General features: G+C 34.8%; 1 pseudogene; it reads left to right on the forward strand.

Moving 5' to 3' along the window:
- The first annotated feature begins 2,176 nt into the window (after positions 1 to 2,176).
- LOC136404170 (serine/threonine-protein phosphatase PP1-gamma catalytic subunit A-like) overlaps positions 2,177 to 19,657 on the forward strand; it is a 37,245-nt pseudogene continuing 19,764 nt past the window's right edge.

Here is a 19,657-nt window from a genome sequence, read left to right on the forward strand (position 1 = left end):
TCCCCAGTCAAGACACATACAAAAATCAGCCAATAAATGCATAAATGAGTGAAACAACAAATCAATATTTCTCTCTCTATCTCTAACTATTTCATCCTCTCTTTTCTTCTCTCTCTAAAAATCAATAGATAAAATTTTTTAAAAAGTATGTGGGATCAGATTCAGAACTTATTTCAACATTAAAGATTATGTTGTTTCTTTAAACCTGTCTCCATAGATCATCAATTGGTATTAATAGCTAATCATTTTCAGAGGGAGAGGAATGAATGAACAAAGACATGCTCTTTTTTGAGAGTAATATCAGAAATCTAGGGAATATAAAAAATGTTTATGTACACAGGCATTACATTTTTTCCTCTTACCCTCAGACAGGATTCAACTCTTTTAGGGCATTTACTCATGGGAGTCTGTTATAACCAACTATTTGGTTGGGATCAGCCACCATTTAAAAGGCTGATAATCATTTAAAAACCTTAGGCTTACTCAATCTTTAGGCTTAGTATTCTAAGTCCAGAATTACATTTTTAAACAGATACTTTTTTTTTTTAAGTGAGAGGAAGGGAAGATAAAGAGACAGACTCTTAATGTACCCCCACCAAGATCCACCTGACAACGCCCTCTGGGGCCAATTCTCAGACCAATCAAGGTATCCTCAGCACCCAGCACCCATGTTCAAACCAATCAAGCCACTGACTGTGAGAGGAGAGAGAGAATATAGGGAGAGGGAAGGGAATAGAAGCAGATGGTCATTTTTCATGTGTGCCCTGACCGGGGATTGAACTCAGTATATATATTTACTATTTACTTCCAGACTCAGTTAACTTCTTAGACTAAATTCTTTTTTTTTTTTTATTAAGTTGGAGGAGGGGAGGCAGAGTGACCAACTCTTGCATGCACACCAACCAGTAAATGTCTGACAAGTCCCCTATTAGCGATGTTCTGCCTATCTGGGGCATTGCTCCATTGCTCAACAACAGAGCTATTTTATTGCCTGAGGGGAGGCCATGGAGCCATTCTCAGAGCCCAGGACCAACTTGCTTAAACTATTTGAGCCATAGTTGAAGGAAGAGAAGAGAGAGAGACAAAGAAGGAGGGAGGCGGAGAAGCAGATGTTTGCTTCTCCTGTGTGCCCTGACCAGGAATCAAACTCTGACTTCTATATGCCAGGCCAATGTTTTATTGCTAACAAACTGGCCAGGACATATTAACTTCTTAATATTGAGAATGCATTGCAAAAATATATACTGTAAAATTCCTATCAGCAATTTTTAAAATTTATTTATTTATTTTTAAAGAGAGAGGAAGGGAGACAGCGAAAAAGAAAGAAAGAGTAAAAAACATCAACTTATTACTCCACTGATTCATGTTGTTGTTGGTTGAATTTTTAAATTATTGTATATGCCTGACCAGGGATCAAACTCACAACATTGGCATGTTGATACAATGCTCCAACCATTTGAACTGCTACTGGGCTAGCAATTTTTAATTGATGTGTCACAGCAGAAACACGGATGAGCCACAATAACTTTTTTTTTAACTTTTAAAACATGCAATATCAACCATTTAGTCATGGTCACTAACTTCTTTTTCCTTAGATTGTTAAATAAAAAAAAAATGACAACAGCCAACACAACAATAGCCATCTAGTATGAATGAATCAAAATTATATGTATTTTGTTGTCAGATCAATAAGAAATATATTTTTGTTGTTCCACAGAATTTGGTAATTAGTTAGTTTATGGTTCCATGAGATGAAAAAGTTTGAAAATCATTGTTGCAAACCATAGGCAGATTTTAAGATACTTATCAATATACTTAGAAAAATTGGTATTTTATAACTTTTGAGTTTTTTCTCATCAAGAAAACTTTAAGCATTAATTGTTCACTTCTCATCTGTCTCATGGATATTTGTCTTGTTATATGTATTTTTTATTAATTTTCTTTATATTTATTTGTAATAATTAGTTACTTATTTATATATATTTTTAAAATGATCATTCTGAGTATTCTAGTTTAATAACATTTTATTAAATAACATAGTAGAGTAATTGCCTCATTCTTTATGAAGTATGCATTTATCAATTAATTATGTGGATTTCATTTATTTCTTTTTCTAGGGAGAAATATATATAAAGATTCTTACCAGCCAGTTAATTATATCAATTTATTTCAACAGATGGCAGATCGATATCAGGATATGAACAGAAGGTACAGGAACAGCAATATTGAAACTACTGCCTTTGACCATGTAAGGCCAGTAGCCATGGCCACCATCACAGCTGCCTGGCCCATGCAGGTTTGCTTTTGATCTGGACAGATGGTAATGAAACAACAGAGCCAAGAACTGGTGGGCAATTACCTTTAATCCTAGCTCGCACCCGGCGGGCGAGAAATACACACAGTGGGAAAACATTTTCCTTTCCATTCAGGGCTCCCAAAGCCACTGACTCATCCGAGTATTCCTAGAATCAAGGGTTTCTACCTCACCAGCCTTATTCATCTTTGTTACCCATCTTCTTCTCTTTGTACAAACTCTGCACAAACTGTCTTCTCCTTCAGCACTCTGCCGTATTGTCTGCCTCTCCTCTGCAATGCTGATAGCAGGAACCAAGAGAGAGTCCCTGGTCTGCTTCATTTTATAGTGTAAAAAATTAAAATGTTTAAGCCAATATACAAATAAGGAATTCTCTGATACAAAGCCACTTATCTGAGGCATAAATGGAATTCCTCATAAGAATGCACCACCCCCTCTCATGCAACAGTCAAGGGTGTGGAGAAAAGCTTAGTTTTGAGAAGATCTTAGTATTAGAAGGGAGGGAAAGGCTTAGTCTTAAAATTAAGCCTAGGCTATAATGACTTTGCCAGCTTACAGCCTGTCTCTCACTCTTAAACATATACATCATATTTACAAACTTATTTGACCACAGGCCATTACTATTAAAATTAAATTGGAAGAATTATCCTCTAATTAATGCTCATTGTCATAGTGGATCTTTTACTGTTTTTTTTGTTTGTTTGTTTGTTTTTTTAGGTCCTTCCGTTTGTAGCATTGAATTTTTGGAGGGGTCATGGAGTTTCCTCAGAATATTAAATCTACTTAAATACCAATAAAGTGCTAAATACGTACTTAAATTTAGTCTCTTGATTGAGATAAATTAGTAGCAAATACTTATTGACTAATTACCTGTGGGAAGCACTGTACCATGGGCTTTACATTTTTTGTGTATCATTTATTTTAGTGCTAAAACAATTCATTCTTGTGATAAGAAAAGTTAACTAACTTACTAAAAATCCTACTTTCACTAAAGAAAAGTGTTTAAGCCTGGCTTTTTTGATTCTAGTGCCTGTGCTCAGACTATTTAGTAGTGTAAGTTTAATAATATAGTCTCAAGGAAATAAAAGAAAATCTGTATATAGCAATGTGAATAGTAAATAAATTCTTACATTTTCATCCATGGACTTGTAGTCTACATGAGAGTAGAAATGTTGTATTTGGCTATTGTTTCCACAGAATTTTGAACAGTACTTGATATGTATTCCTGACTAACTGAATAATGAAATTGACTTCCAATACATGGCTATATAATAAAATTGATTCTCCAACACACACTGCAGTGTTCTGCTAATGTAAATACAGAACGGTATTCAGAAGACATTGGCTTGAGTGTGTGTGTGTGTGTGTGTGTGTGTAAATGATACACAATTTTATACAGAAGTCCTGAGATGAAGTTTCAGCCCTCATCAGCTTCTTATTGTATGACCTTAAATGAAAAATATTGCTTAAATATTTTAGCCTTAAAAATAAAATAATACAATAAGGCATTTAAGAGATTTGTTGAGAATAACAAAAGGAAATAATGGATAAAAGTGGTTTGTAAAGTGCAAATGAATCTACATCTTACTTATAGTTATTAATATATTTCTGTTATTTTATAAACTTTAAAAACTGTAACCAGGGATTCATCTCAATGGTGTCAGAAGGAAAACTGAAAAGAGGCTGAGAGGAGACTTTTTGTAAGGGAATTTCCAGTAGTGCTAAAAGATAACATCTGTCTGATTTTCAGAAGAGTCATACAGCCTGCCAGAGAACAGCAAAATGGATGAGATTGCTAATGAGCACTAATTAACCTGTTTAGGTGGAAAATTTGGTTTAATTCAGCATATCTACCACATGCTGACAGACTGAATTTTAACACTAAGTAACTTTCATTAATTTAATAGATCAAAATTTGAATCTCCAAGCATTTATTTAGTTATATATATGCATACATATATATACACATATACAAATATATACAAATATATGTGTGTATATATGTGTGCATATATATATATATGGCTAGCTACAACCCTAAAATTTTCAGAGAAAAAAATTTATTGTTGCTTTAGTTATTATTAAAACACATTATAAAATATTTTCATTTTTTTAACTTATAGGGAATACATAAAATAGAATTCCAGTACTTTCTGGAAAATGACAAATGTCTGTAATTCCATCTTCACAAAGATAAGTTGTATTAGCATTTCAATAGAAACCATATATTTTATATAGAAACAAATAATATTTTTGTTATAAAACATTATTTATTCAGCTTTGTGATTTCTCTTACTATAAAGGGCAGCGAGAGAGACAGATAGATAGAGACAGACAGGAAGGGAGCAAGATGAGAAGCATCAACTTTTCATTGCAGCACCTTAGTTGTTCATTGATTGCTTTCTCATACGTGCCTTGACAGGGAGGGGAGCTCCAGAAGAGTCAGTGACCTCTTGAACAAGCCACCGACTTTGGGCCCAAGCCAACAACCTTTGGGCTCAACACAGACACCATGTGTCATGGGGACAATGACTTATCAGAGACCACAAGGTGTGCACCAAGGAACCTAGGAGAGACCTTCATACAATCCCCCATATAGGTTTAATGAAACAATCCTGACCCTCAGTTCTTATGGATATTTATTAATACACACAAAATGGAAGCAGGGACAATAATGAGGAATTCAGGAAAAACAGAAGAGAATGAGGAAGTCAGGAAGGGGAACTTCTTTAGAGCAGATTAAAGGGCAAAAGAAGTAGTGCAAATATCCCTATGTATGGATTAATTAGAATTCCTATTTTTATTTCTATTGTGTTGTGTTTAGCACAGTACTGTGTTAAGTACTTTGTCCAGAAAGCCACTGTGGCCTTTGCCTTAGGGCACTGAACTCTGTCCTTATTTTATGTCCCTATTCAGGGCCTCTACGTCTTCCTTTTTTTTGTCTGAGCTAATAATGGTTTAAATTTTCATTAGGTTTGGGAGGACATTTTTTTTACAGGTGGCAGTAGTTGTAGTAGAAGGTGAAGGACAAGCATAGAGATAACCAGGTTTTCAGGGATTACAGCTGTGCTTGTATTCTGCAAAACTTCTTCAGCGTGCCAGGTTAGATGCCTCAAAGTGCCCCAGATGATGTCAGGTGCCTGCTGAGTGCTTGGGAATGAGTTATGTGTCCTCCTGTTTTTTGGGTTTATTCCTGGAGGTGGATTCACTACTGGCTTCTGGATCTCTGGAACCAGATTGCTTCCTAGGGACTGATGCCAACTCGTAGCAAGGCTTCACATTCCTCACTGGTATATAAAGAGGACCTGTTGATGACAAAATTGCAGTATACTCTGTAAAGCTAGTAGCCACGACCATCATCAGAGTTGCCTGGCACATTTAGGTTTGCATTGAATTTGGATCAATTGTAATGAAACAATGGAGAACTGGTGGGCCATCCTTTATTCTAGTTTGCCCCAGTGGCAGGCGAGTAAATACACACAGCAGGAAAACACTTCCCTTTCCATTGAGGGTTCCCAAAGCCACTGACTTTCTCTGGTTTTACCTAGAATCAAAGGCTTCACCAGCCTTATTCACCTCTGTTCCCCTTCAGCTCCCCACCACCTTGCTCCCTATCTCCTCGGCAACCACATGGCCTCTCTGCCCTGCAACAACATAGCCTCCTCTCTCAAAATGGCCTCCCAGTTCCACCTTTTAAAACCTTTGGGTGTGAAAGCCCTCCTCTAGCACACATTAGCATAACCAAGCCCCTTCCCAAGCAGGAAGGTAATCAGCTGCCCCACATGGGTAGTGACTATTTTAACAATAAAAGTGAGCAAACCAGAAAATACAGATTTTACAAACTTATTTGCCTAACAACCCTCACCCTCAGGTTAGCAATTTGACCAGACTTTACCACTTAGAGCCAGCTAATATTTCCCAGTACAACGTGAAACACTTAAGCTGTTGCTTGGCTGGTATAAAATGCCTCTTGGCTGCATTAGGTCCATATGAGGAAATATTTAAAAATTAGGAGTAAAATGAGACTTATACAATTGTTATTGTAGGGTAAGTCTCTTCTCCTGACTCAACCTTTTTTGTTTGTTCAATTGGTACTTAAAAAGGTCATTGAAGCCCTGGCCGGTTGGCTCAGTGGTAGAGCGTCGGCCTGGTGTGCAGGAGTCCTAGATTTGATTCCCGGCCAGGGCACACAGGAGAAGCACCCATCTGCTTCTCCACTCCTCCCCCTTTCCTTCCTCTCTGTCTCTCCCTTCCCCTTCCGCAGCCAAGGCTCCATTGGAGCAAAAAGTAGGCCTGCGCGCTGGAGATGGCTCTGTGGCCTCTGCCTCAGGTGCTAGAATGGCTCTGGTTACAACAGAGCGATGCCCAGATGGGCAGAGCATCACCCCCTGGTGGGCATGCTGGGTGGATCCCGGTCGGGCGCATGTGGGAGTCTGTCTGACTGCCTCCCCATTTCCAACTTTAGAAAAATACAAAAAAAAAAAGAAAAAGAAAAAAAAAGGTCATTGACTTTTTCTGCAATACCTATAAATTTGGGTGAATTTCTCAAGCTTCTGAGGCCCCCAAGATGTCTCAAGTATCCTTTTTCTTTCCTTTCAGGAAAATTCCTCTGCTAAAGCCCTTCCTTTCTCTCCTTTACTCATCTTTCTTTACTTTCTCAGTTCTTTCTTTTCTTTGTTTCTTTCCTCTGCACAAACCTTTTAAAACCTGCACAAAATTTCCGCGACTTACACAAACCTTCTTCTCTATTCAGAAATAACCAGCTTTCAGAACAACTTTCTTTTTCGTTTCAAAATTCCCTCTATATATTATACCTTCGATCATTAAAACCATACAATTTCTTTCCAATGAATCATAATTTTCAATTTCCAAGAACCTTAGTTTTCAGTGAGGACTAAGTTAGTAATTAGCGATTTTAGATTGATATTATGAACATATTTTATGACCTTTAGAAACAGGTTCTTTCATTGGCAAAATTATATTTTCAAAAGATATAACGAAGATAATAGAAACTTTTTGTCTAAAACATTTATAAAAATTATAAAAATTTAGGATCCAGTCTAGTTTCTGATATTCATATGTATGTTAATGGATTTTACTCAAATATAATTTTTCTCCCTAGAATTACCCTTAGTTTTTTTTAAACCAAATTAAGATTATCCTAGGTTATCCTAGATTAAGATTATAGTATAGTATAAAGCCAGTTTTAACTTGACCTGATAATCTGCATAAACACAACAAAAATAGCAATTGATCATATTGGCCTTTTACAATCTGCTCTGCTGGAACTTTATAAGAAATTTTCAGATTGAGCTTTAATTAGCATTTCAGGGCACACACAAAAGCCAACCTACACAGTTGTCATTAGGCTCTGCCTGCAATCTTTCTGAAAATATCTTTCTTTGCCATAGTTATAACAAGTTTGTGGCCAGAATGTGGGAGCAAGTACCTGGCCATGATGTAATTTGGTACCTACATTTTGACAAGCTCTAATCATTTTTGCTATATTAGGGTGATGTCCCATGAGAGGAGCCAATACCTTTTGGCAATCAGCATTTTCGTTCTCATAAGCCAGCTGTAGGATCTGCACCTTTGCTGCTTGCTCTACCTATTGTAGATTGCAGTTTGCAGGTGATTAGTGAAATAAATATAGGTTTGTTATGTCTCTGATGGCTGTTTGCAAAGGAGCCCATAGGAGCTTTGGTATCTGGAATCTGAACCTATGCTTAAAAAAACTGTGTAAAAATCTGACAAAAGGTGGTATGCTTCATGAGGGCCTTAACCTGGAGAGTGTCATAAACATCGGCTCCTGTGACCATATTAACATCAATTGGAACTCCCACTTTCAGATTCTCTAAAGCTTGTGTCTGACCTGCATCCTGGTACTCCTCTAGCCAGACACTGTATTGAGCAGCGGTGGTTGCTTCTCTCACTAACCCAGTCTCATAGGGTCATTTCATATCCTGTGCCAATTGCCTCAATCATTCCCTTGGGAAATGTGATTTGTACCCCAATATTTGGTAATAATTTTCCTGAATTCCTTAAAAACCTGGAAAGAGATACTCTCATGTGTAACCTGCTTTCCAGGCAGGGGGGTTACTGGGAATGCCTGAAAACAATCTTTGCCATGCTCCAAACCCTCGTGCAAACATCGATTTATCATACTTTTGGTTTGTAGCCGATGTGGCAGTGATGATAATTCTGGCTCAGAGGGAGCGTTGGCAGGTTGAGGAGGTGGCCGATGAGGTTGGATGTCATCAGGAAGAGGAATCTGTTGATTTCTGCCTTGAACCAGGTGTAATGCCAATGGATAATGATTACATGCTGTTAGATTTGTGGAGTTCACCTGCCCTAATGAGTTGCACAGCCAGCGCCCCATTCGGTCCCAATCTTCAATGTCCAGGTTCTCTTATTTTGGATATCAAGAACACTGTTGATGCACTACAATAAGCAACTAAATGAGTTGCCTGCCAGTGACATTACACCTGCACTGTGGAGAAGGACATGAAGTTGGAGCTAAAGGTTGCGCTGCTCCAAGGAATTTCACATGCTAGAGGCCAAATGCAGGAACAAGGGCAAATGGGAGGGTAATCCCCTGGTCTGAAACCTATTTGACCTCACCACAGATGTTCGGAGGCTATTCCTTTGTCATCTGTGTCCCATGTATCAGGATGTGTCAGACATCTTTTTTTTTTTTTGCCTGGCTTTGGGAGGTTGTTTCACCTTTTGGTATCCGATAGGGAAAATTGCCTCACAATTCCCTATTTCGGTTTCGTGAGATGGCCCTGACCTCCAGTCTTACGGATTTCAGGAAGGGGAACTTCTTTAGAGCAGATAAAAGGACAGTGGAGTAGCTGCATTCAGCACAGTACTGCATTCAGTACTTTTGTCAGTAAAGCCACTGTGACTTTTGCCTCAGGACACTTAACTCTGTCCCTGTTTCATGTTCCTATTCAGGGCCTCTACAACCATGGGGTTATGCCTATGATCCCATGCGCAAGCCAGGGACCCCATGCTGAAATGGTGAGCCTGTGCTCAGGTTGGATGAATCTGTCCTCAAGCCAGAGACCTTGGGGTTTTGAACCTGGGTCCTCTGTGTCCCAGGCCAATGCTCTATTCACTGCACCACTGCCTAGTCAGGCATGATGTCTTCTTAATTAAAACAAATCACACAATGAATTTGTTCCATTTGAATTTTAGTATTCTCTATACTGTATCTTCTAATTGCATATGTTGGTAAATTCAACATGCTTTTTTATTCTCTGTATTTCACGCAAATTGGTACTTGAATTTAGAAATTGGTTTGGTCTTAGATTTTATCCTCTTGGACATTATTTGTGCCTCGTGATATTGTTATATGATAGGACTACAAGAGGCAAATAATATCTGATAGTCTTTAATTTGTGATGTCATGCCCATTGATACTTAATAAGATATATTGATATATTTAGTTTATATCTGTTCAATCTATCTATTGTGGCAGTACTATAATTCCATAATTATTATTTTGTTAGTTAGTATTTTAAAGAAATAGTTCCAGCCATTTACTATTTGGTTCCATGTGTTACTTGGTAGAGATCATATAGGAAAGTCAGGACAAATGCTTGCCTTTTAGTCTACATAATAGTTTACTACATTGATTTTCTACCATTTTCAATGATAACTAAATCATTAAAAATATCCTTATAAATTTATTAATTTAAATATATAGTACGTGTTTCATACTATCGTAACAATTAGAACTCAAAATATCACCTTTAATGTGACTAATGGAACTACAGAGATAAATGAAAGCCTGTTATTGCTGGCTCTTGTGTCCTGTCACTATCGCCCTAGATGTTTATGAAATATCCGTTGAGATATAATATTTATATAATAAGATGGTTGAGCATCATCTTGTACATTTTCCTCCTTATACAATTATCAGCTATTTCCCCAAAACTTTTAATATCTTTTAGTGAGAAATGACATTTCAAGACTACAGTCTGGGCATTTATGTGCTCACTGCTACTGGGTGGATAATCATTCCAAAGTCTTTTTATAACAACTGTTATGAGTTAATATTGGTACTTCTAATTCAAATTAAAGAACATTTACTAAAATTTATTCCTAATATGTCTGTAACTCTTCTCACATAAACATTTGTGATTACAAGGGATGATAAAATGAAATCATTCTATGATGATTTGCTATTTTCTATTTTTAATGATCATTCAGTCAGATGTCACAGATTTTATGACAAAGTCTTTCTGATATCTTTTTATCAGAAATGTATGTGGGTTTTTTTTTTTACTTTCAAGTTAGTTTTGATAAATATGTGTTCTTTGTTTTACACTTTTGTACCAACATAAAACATTTTCTGTGGATAGATTTGATGATAATTTAGAATTTTTTATCCTTTTTTATTTTATAAGCAATATGCTTTTTCTATTTCTGGATGTGAATTAATATTCTGAGTAATGTGTTTTGCTTTTCAGCAATACTTTCAAATATTATGAAGACTTTCCTTGAGTTATAATATTTAGATATTTAGTATATTTTGCAGAACCTATTAACTATATGCAACTTATTAACCAGATAATAGCTATTAATAATATTTAATACTTTCTGCTTTATTAAAATGATTATCTCAATCATTTCACTTTTGTTAAGAAAATATTTGTTTTGTTGTTCAAATTAAAGATCTGTTACCATTTAGATATATTTTATGTACATTTTGAGTTTTTATATCTCTGCCAAACAAGATATCACATAGCAGTGAGAAGCTGTGCTCTACAACACAGATGAATTTCAAGGTAAAATGAGTAAAAGAAGCAAGACAGAAAATGCATATTCAATATGCAATTATCCTTACCTACAGTACAAAAGTAAAAGCTAATTTATACTGTTATACATTGAGATAATGATTTTTCTTGAAGGTAGTAAAGGTGTAGGGCGAGAAATTTAGCATGCTTTCATATTGTCTGAGTACTACTTATATTCTCTGTTCATTTCTGAAAATGAATAAAGTTACAGTATATGCTTTGTACTCTTTAATAAATACATTTTTTACTATGGTTTTCCACATTAACATTGTGTAATATACTATATCCCATCTTATTTCTACTAACCATTAGAGTAAATGCCTGAGAGTATTATATCTAAAAGAGTAGTCTTTTGATTCAGGTAAACTCTGCATATCTTTTTCTTACCCTTACTTTTCTAGGACTTGCAATTAAAGTGTATCTTTTAAAACCACACTACATTCTTAAATCCAGTATGCCTATTTTAGATTTTTGCTTTAAGTAATTAGTCCATTTATATTCGACATACTGATTCAATCTTTGGTTTAACAAGTTAACATTTGTACTCTCTTTGAAAGTCTGTTTTATATTCCCTTTGCCTTCTTTCTTTCTTTTAAATTAATCAAAAGTTTTAATTACCCATTTTCTATCAGATTTTTTTCAGAATGAGCATGGAGACCAAGGAACTGTTGTACTTGGAGGAGGTATTTAGATGAACAACACTTTTCTGAGTGGAGAGGGCAGTTCCATCCTAGCCAGTGCTTTTTTTCAGTTGGTATTCCACATAAGGATATTTCATTTCTTTTTTATAGTTAAATTTATCTTTTTATATTATATTTCTTTCATGATTTCTGCTGTATTAATTTGCTCCTGTGTTACTTTTTTGTTGTTTCTTATTGATTTTTATTAATTTTTATGTTCTCTGTATTTTCTCAACTATTATCTGAGTTATTCTAATTCTAATTCAAGTTGATTATATGTATATTTTTGCATTTTTTTTTGATAGATGGAGGGAGAAAGAACCAAATATCAAGTTGCTCCTGCATGTGATCTGACGGGGGAATCCAATAGACAACCTTCACGCTCTGAGACATCACTCCAACCAACTCAGCTATCAGCTAGGGTTTATTTTTATTTTTTTAAGAGATAGAGGAGGAAGGGAGAGAAAGGGGAGGGAGAACGGAAACATTTAATTATTGTTCTACTTAGTTGTGCATCATTGATTGCTTCCTGTGGGTGCCCTAATCAGGATCCAACTCACAACCTTGTCTTTCCCAGACAATGCTCTTAACCAAATGAGCTAACCATCCAGGGTTATCTTTGCATTTTTAATTTATTTTAGTTTTGTTAATGTTTTTGATTGTTTTTTTTCTCTAAAAATATTTATCCCAGCATTCTTTATACATATGAACAATTGTAATCTAAATATCCAATTTTTAAACTATAAATAGAATATATCAGAATATTATACAGCAACTTAAAATTATAATTATAAACAATATTTAACAAAATATCTTTGACTGTTTTGGAATAGTAGGTTGCAGTTGCATTTGTTTAATGGACATAACTTTCTGAGTTAATAACTGGAGAGATATTCTGCAGTTTATTCTTTCTTATATTGTAATACTAACATTGTTTGACACTTGACCTAAATAATATCTATTTTTACATGAAATTGTTTCTCCTGAACTTAAATGAGTCAGCATTTAAGAAAGTTTTTGTTATCTCACAGAACTCCCCATTATACTATTTTCAAGCAATGTTTAACTATATGACAGTCTCTTTTATGTGATTTTTTTTGTTTGTTTGTTTTTAATATTTTCTACTTTGGTCTGGAACAGTGGTAGTCAACCTGGTGCCTACCGCCCACTAGGGGACGTTCCAGCTTTCATGATGGGCGGTAGCGGAGCAACCAAAGTATAAATAAAAAGATAGATTTAACTATAATAAGTTGTTTTATAAAGATTTATTCTGCCAAACTTAGCGAAAATTTGATATAAAGAACTTGGTAAGTAATTATTATTATATGCTTTAACTTGCTGTAACTCGGCTTTATAAATTTTATAAAGTCAAGTTACTTCCCTACTTTATAAATCACCATTACAGTGGAACCGGTGGGCAGTTAGAAAATTTTACTACTAACAGATACAAAAGTGGGCGGTAGGTATAAAAAGGTTGACTACCCCTGGAAGCTCCCATGTTCTCTAACTATATTGGCCCTTTCCTATTTAATTTAATTCTACTCCTAAAGATTTCTTGCCATTATTTATTTATGTCTTAGAATAGAGTCTTTACTGGAGAGATTTGTATGCTCATTCACCTAGACAGTTATAGCCACTTCAGGCTTTAGTCCTCTTGCCACTATTAAGGTAATTGTCCTCCCTGTTTCAGTTGCTCTTCTCCTCAATCCAAGATACTTTCCTCATAAACGCTGGTTGTTTATTTTGAGTTTTTATCTCAGATCTGCAATGTACTGCCTTCTCCTGCACAGATTTTAAAATCAAGACATAATTTGTGGCCCCTGGTACAAAAAATACTGAATTTGAAGAGAGTGTCAGCAAGACATTAAATCAACTGTAGGAAACATCCATGCGAAAGATGCCATGTCCATGAAACAACATGGCAGACACCATGTAGGTCTATGGCTGTTGGTAGTTTATTCTTACTGCTATTTTGTCATTTATAAGAATATGGAATATCTGTCCATTTCAAAGTTTTCTTTTAAATTTTATTCATGAAATTTAGTTTTGCTATACAGTTGTTCTGTTTGTTTTTTAATGTACAAATTACCACAGAATGAAAAACTATGCACCTGTCACTATCACAATCTTCTTAAACTCTTTCCTTTCTTAAAAAAGGAGATCTTAAAAATCCTGTTAATAATATTTTGGGGTACTAATGTTCTATTTAGTGTAAAAATGACATTTTAAATGACTAAATAATTATATTTGAATTTTGTTCTTTTTGTAACACATTTTGTATTTTATTTTGTGGAAAAAGGTAATTCTAATATTTAAGAATTTTATGGTATCTAATAGTGGACATAGTTTAGTTTATACTAATATTCCCTATGTCTGTATAAGCACCCTTTAATAATTTAAGTCTCTAGTGAATTATTTAGCATAAAAACACCAATGATTCAGCAACATAACAAAATACAATATAATTTCATGCTAAATTAATAAGTAAATGTTAAGCAGCTTAAGATGGTATGATTACTAAAAACTCTGAAGGGCCTATTCTGATAAAGGATTTACTATCTTCAATAATTGTCTCACAAGATTACCCCAGAAGTCTATCAAGCAAGAACAACAAAGAACATAAAAAATGACTATAAAATTGTATTTGTCTGATCAGAAAATGATATTTACTATCTCTCTCATATTCCATTGGCTATAACTCAGTCATGTGGCATGAAAAACCAAGACAGTCTGATATACTTAGTCCAAATGCCTGTCCAAGAATAAGAGCATATAGATTTTTTTAAAAATCAATATATAATTTTCAAAATCTGACAGAATAAATTATTACAAACTGGGTGACTTACAAAACAGAAATTTATTCTCATTTCATAAAGCTAAAATTCTGAAATCAAGTTGCAGGTAGGGCTTTTCTTGTTCCAAAGGCTCAAGGGTAAATCCTTTCTTCTTCTAGCTTCTGGTGGGTGCTCATAATTCCTGGTATATGCTTGTGGCAGCATAACTCCAATCTCTGCCTCTGTTTTCACAAGACTCTCTTCTCTGTGAGTCTCTCTGTGTCTCTGTGTCTTGAAATTCTTCTTTCTTATAAGAACCCTAGTCATTGCAATCAGGAACCATGCTAATCCAGTGTAATATCATTTTAACATTATTCAATCTGAAAAATTATTATTTTCAAATAAGGTCACCTTCATAATTACCTGAAATTATATATTCAACATGTCTTTAGATGGAAGGGGGAGCAAAATTCAATTCTCTGCACTCAAATATTGTCTGCCAAATTCAATAGTGACTTTAATCTTGAAATCCTTTCCCATAAATAATCATTAACTCTCTTTTATTCAAGAGGTGATATCAAAGATAATATACTGCTCACAAAAATTAAGGGATATTTCAAAATGACAATGAAATAATTTAAAAAATATTTGATTTTCTTTTAAATTAAACAAGAACATCAGAAAAGCAAACAAGTCAAAGAAAGTTATTTAATTATGCAAATAAGATGCAAAACCAACTTTATTTCATTGGTGAAAATGCACTATACAAAAGGCTGAAAGTACTGGAGTATTTGCATATTCCCTGACCTCCTAATTTTTGTGAGCAGTGTATGTGAATAAGAGCATAAAAATGTCATTAGTTTTAAATATTCTTAATACACTGGAGTTCCAATTTTATCTTTATTTTGAAGACTGTATTTTCACATATTGCAAGCTAATGATAACTACAGAGAATGTAATAAGTTCTTTTCCTGGCCTATTAGTGTCTTGGCAAGAGAATATGAATATTTTCAAAGTTTAAATTTAAAATAGAAATCAATAAAGTAGTATATAATTATTAATAAAATAATGCAAAATTCTAAATTGCATTTTGACATCTGGCATCACAGTTTAAGTAAAATATTTTTAGTTTCAGAAAGAAAATTACTATTAATAGTTTTGATCAACAATGATCATGATTTAGGCTGAATAGCTGAGGAAAAGCATTAATGAAAATGATTGCACTTGGCAGGTACTTACCAGTTATTAATTTTTCCTTGTCCAAAAATGGATCCTTAATACACTATACTTATAATATGTAGTTTTTACTTACTCTCTGGATTAACAGGTGTAACCTTTTGTTATTACTTTCAAAACAAAATGTACACAGTCTTTTGTTTGGCAATTATGTCAGGACATGATGAAGAGAGCAGAGGTAATTACAAGAAGATATTCTAAGTGACCCATAGACACAGTCAGATTTAAATAAATCAATTTCCAGGTCCTGGCTGGTTGGCTAAGTGGTAGATTGTTGGCCTAGGTCTGTGGATGTCCCAGGTTCGATTTTTGGTCAGGGTACACAGGAGAAGTTCCCATCTGCTTCTCTACCCTTTCTCCTTTTGCTTCTTTCTATATGTATCTCTCTCTCTTCCCCTCCTGCCACCATGGCTTGATTGAAGCAAGTTGGCCCTGGGTGCTGAGGCTGAACCCATGGCCTCTGCCTCAGGCACTAAAAAGAGCTCTGTTGCTGAGCAACAGAAAAATGCCTCAGATAGAACAGAGCATAGCTCCCGAGTTGGCTTTCCATGTGGATCTTGGTTATGGTGCATGTGGCAGTCTGTCTTTGCCTCCTCTCCTCTCACTAAATAAAAATAATTTTTTTTCCAAATCAATGTCTGTATATATTATACATTATATGTTAAAATCAATATACTACATAATAATGTTCAAGTCTTTACACTGCCTCTTTTTTTGATTTTCCTTTATATATAAGCATCTCTTATTTCATAAAACAAGATTCTCAAGTATTCTAAATCTCACTGATGTACATTGTACCTTGTGGACAACAAACAAAAAAAATTGTCAGGTTTAAAAAATTACAATCTTAATTGACTGAATAAACACATCTCTTTACATTTTATGTGTTTTATGGTATTTTGTGTTTAAAATTTTTTAAGAAGAATACAATCAAGTTGTAATCTGATTGATACCTTTAAAATGATCTTGCAAGTCACTATATAAATATTGGCAGGAGTTTGGCAGAGTTTTAAAACATGTAACACTGTTATAAGAAAATAACTTCCATTCCTACAGCTTTCTTTCTTTAAGCAAACATTTTCAGCAAGCATGACTCTGATTGCGGCAGAGCAATGCCCCAAGATGGGCAGAGCATCGCCCCCTGGTGGGCATGCCGGGTGGATCCTGGTCAGGTGCATGCTGGAGTCTGTCTGACTGCCTCCCCGTTTCCAACTTCGGAAAAATATAAAAATAAAAAATAAAAATAAAATGAATGATTACATAAATGTTGAAATCAGTCTTATTCTAAAATTGAAAGACTAATATTTAAGAACACTAAAGATTTTAAAATATAGAAATAATAAAGCCCACTTCAAACTTCCACCTAGACAAGGTATGATATGCAAAAAAAAAAAAAGGAAATGCCTATTTGCCATGTTAATTTTACAGTCTGCAGCAATGTCACCTGATCTGGCTTGGTCATTTCTAACATTGAGATAATATTTACATTAATAAATATTAGTTAAAATAGCAGAGTAAGAAACAAAATATCCACCCCTCCATGAACAGAATAAAAAAAAAAAAACTGGCAAAAATATAAAAATAAAATTTTGGAAGTTAATCTTGAGGAAAATAAGTTTTGCAGTATTTTTAATTTATCCACTCCCCAGCTCAGAGGTGACCTTGAAAGTAACAGCTGCATTTTCAGTAACAGTATCAGGAAGAGCACAATAAACCTCATTTTGAAAGAATTGTAGTTACTTGTTTTGTCCAGAGACTCTCTGAAATACTGGCTCAGAAAGGTTGCCTTTATCTTGTCTAACTTGAACAAACCCATTTCTAAAGCTGCTACTAAGCTGCTACTATAGGGATGTATAAAGAAACTATGTCCTGGCAATTCTCACTTAACATCAACAATAGGTTCTACAACTATGAGGAAAATGACATATAACAAAACTAATTTTGTGATATTTATTACACAACAATATACAATGAATACACCCTGTTTTACACAGTCTTGTAATTCATTAAGTCATTGCAATCGATGGTGCCTTTAGCTCATTGAACTCCATGACACATGTTTCTTATTTGATGATCTCACTTGAGCTTGGATCAAAGATGCTCCTTGTTCCTTACCAAAGCAGAAACTTCCTGGAAAATTTAATTTATTTTCTTCTTTATGCTTTTTTTAAATTTTGAGGTAGGGGATGTTTTTTAAATTAATCAATTTAAGTTTGTAATTGGGTAATATGTATATACAGGTCAGAAATCAATGTGTGTAACCATATATATATTTAAACCTTTCCAGCCATTATTACCCTTAAAAGCACCGTTCTAAATTTTTCCACTGTCCAGATAACCACTGCAATTAATTTATTGATATTTCCTGAGAAACCTGATGATGTCAAACTAATCACAGCATGAGAGATACTCCTGACCTCTCCCCTTGAAATTGTACCAGATTAAATGATTATGACACAGCAAAGGAACTCCAGCTGGGCACACAGGTGCACTTAAAAGATCTATGAATCGAATGGATAAAGGTGTGATAGAGTAAAAAGGGGGGTGGAAGATAAAACAAATTTGCAGTGGGCTTTGGAGAGGAGAGGAGACAAACCTGGAGTGACTGGGTTTCTTTATTCTCTGCTGGTCTATGGGGAAGAGGGAAGCTGAGACTCTCTGGATTTTGTCTGAGGGGTATGGAGAGGAAAACTTGGGAGTAACTGGGTCTCTTTCTGCAAGGAGAAGTGATAAAATAGAGGGGCAAAGGGGGAGATAAACCGAAGTGGCCAGAACGTGGGGGGTAACAACCATTGTTCCCACACTTGTCTGCCTGCATCTTGCACTCAGAAGACACAGAGTCTGCTAAAGTGCCACCCCTAGACTCCTAGATTCTGCCTCCCTCACCTTGCGATACCGAGAGAGGCAGAGACAGACGCCATAGTTAGCTCTCCAGAGCCACTCTCTACCCTGAAGAACAGAGGTGCTCCATGTCTGGTACCCAGATCTGTTGAGACGTGGGAAAGGGTGCCTGGATGTCTAAGCTCTCATTGTTAGTATCATAAAGCTGTAAAACCAAAGCCATAAGGCTTAAATCGTAAAGCCATCACACGATGCCCATGCACCAAGATGACTTTAGCCTCATCTACATCATTGCAACAGCAACATCTCAGCAGAAAACATTCTAGGAACTTTAGAGAGCTAAAAGTTGTAATACAGACACCTACTGGAAGAAATCTCTCAGAACTAAAATTTGGGTTTTTTTTTTTCTTTTTTCTTCTTAATCTTTTATCTCTTTTTCTTTTTAATTTAATTTTTATATTTTTATTCTTTTTTGTGGGTGTTTTTATATTTAGGTTTGCTTTAGATCTTTTTTCTGTGTTTTTTCTTCTTTCCATAATTTTTAAGTTTTTTATATATTTATTGTATTTTTAATTTTAATTTTTAGTTATTTTTTGTTACAGTTCTTAACAATACAGATCTCAAATGCCATCAAAGATGAAGATATCAAATACCATGACTACACAAGACAGAGACATAGTTAAGAAAGAAAATAATAAATCTCCCAAATAAAATTTCAATATCATGAAAACCTCAGAGTTAAATGATGGAGAATTCAAAATTGAAGTTCTGAAAATACTCAATGGGATGCAAGAAGACACCAATAGGCAATGTAAGAAAACCAGAAAACAAATTTATGAACAAAATAAATACTTCACCAAGAAGATTGAAACTTTAAAAACAGGGATAAAGAACTAAATATGTGGACTGAAGTCCAAAGTAGCAAGTTTAGCTAATATAACAAGGAAGATAGAGGAAAGAATCAGTAACATTGAAGATAGGCAACTAGAGATGCTACAGGGAGAAGAG

Source organism: Saccopteryx leptura, chromosome 4 (genome assembly GCF_036850995.1).
Source record: "Saccopteryx leptura isolate mSacLep1 chromosome 4, mSacLep1_pri_phased_curated, whole genome shotgun sequence".
NCBI lineage: Eukaryota > Metazoa > Chordata > Mammalia > Chiroptera > Emballonuridae > Saccopteryx > Saccopteryx leptura.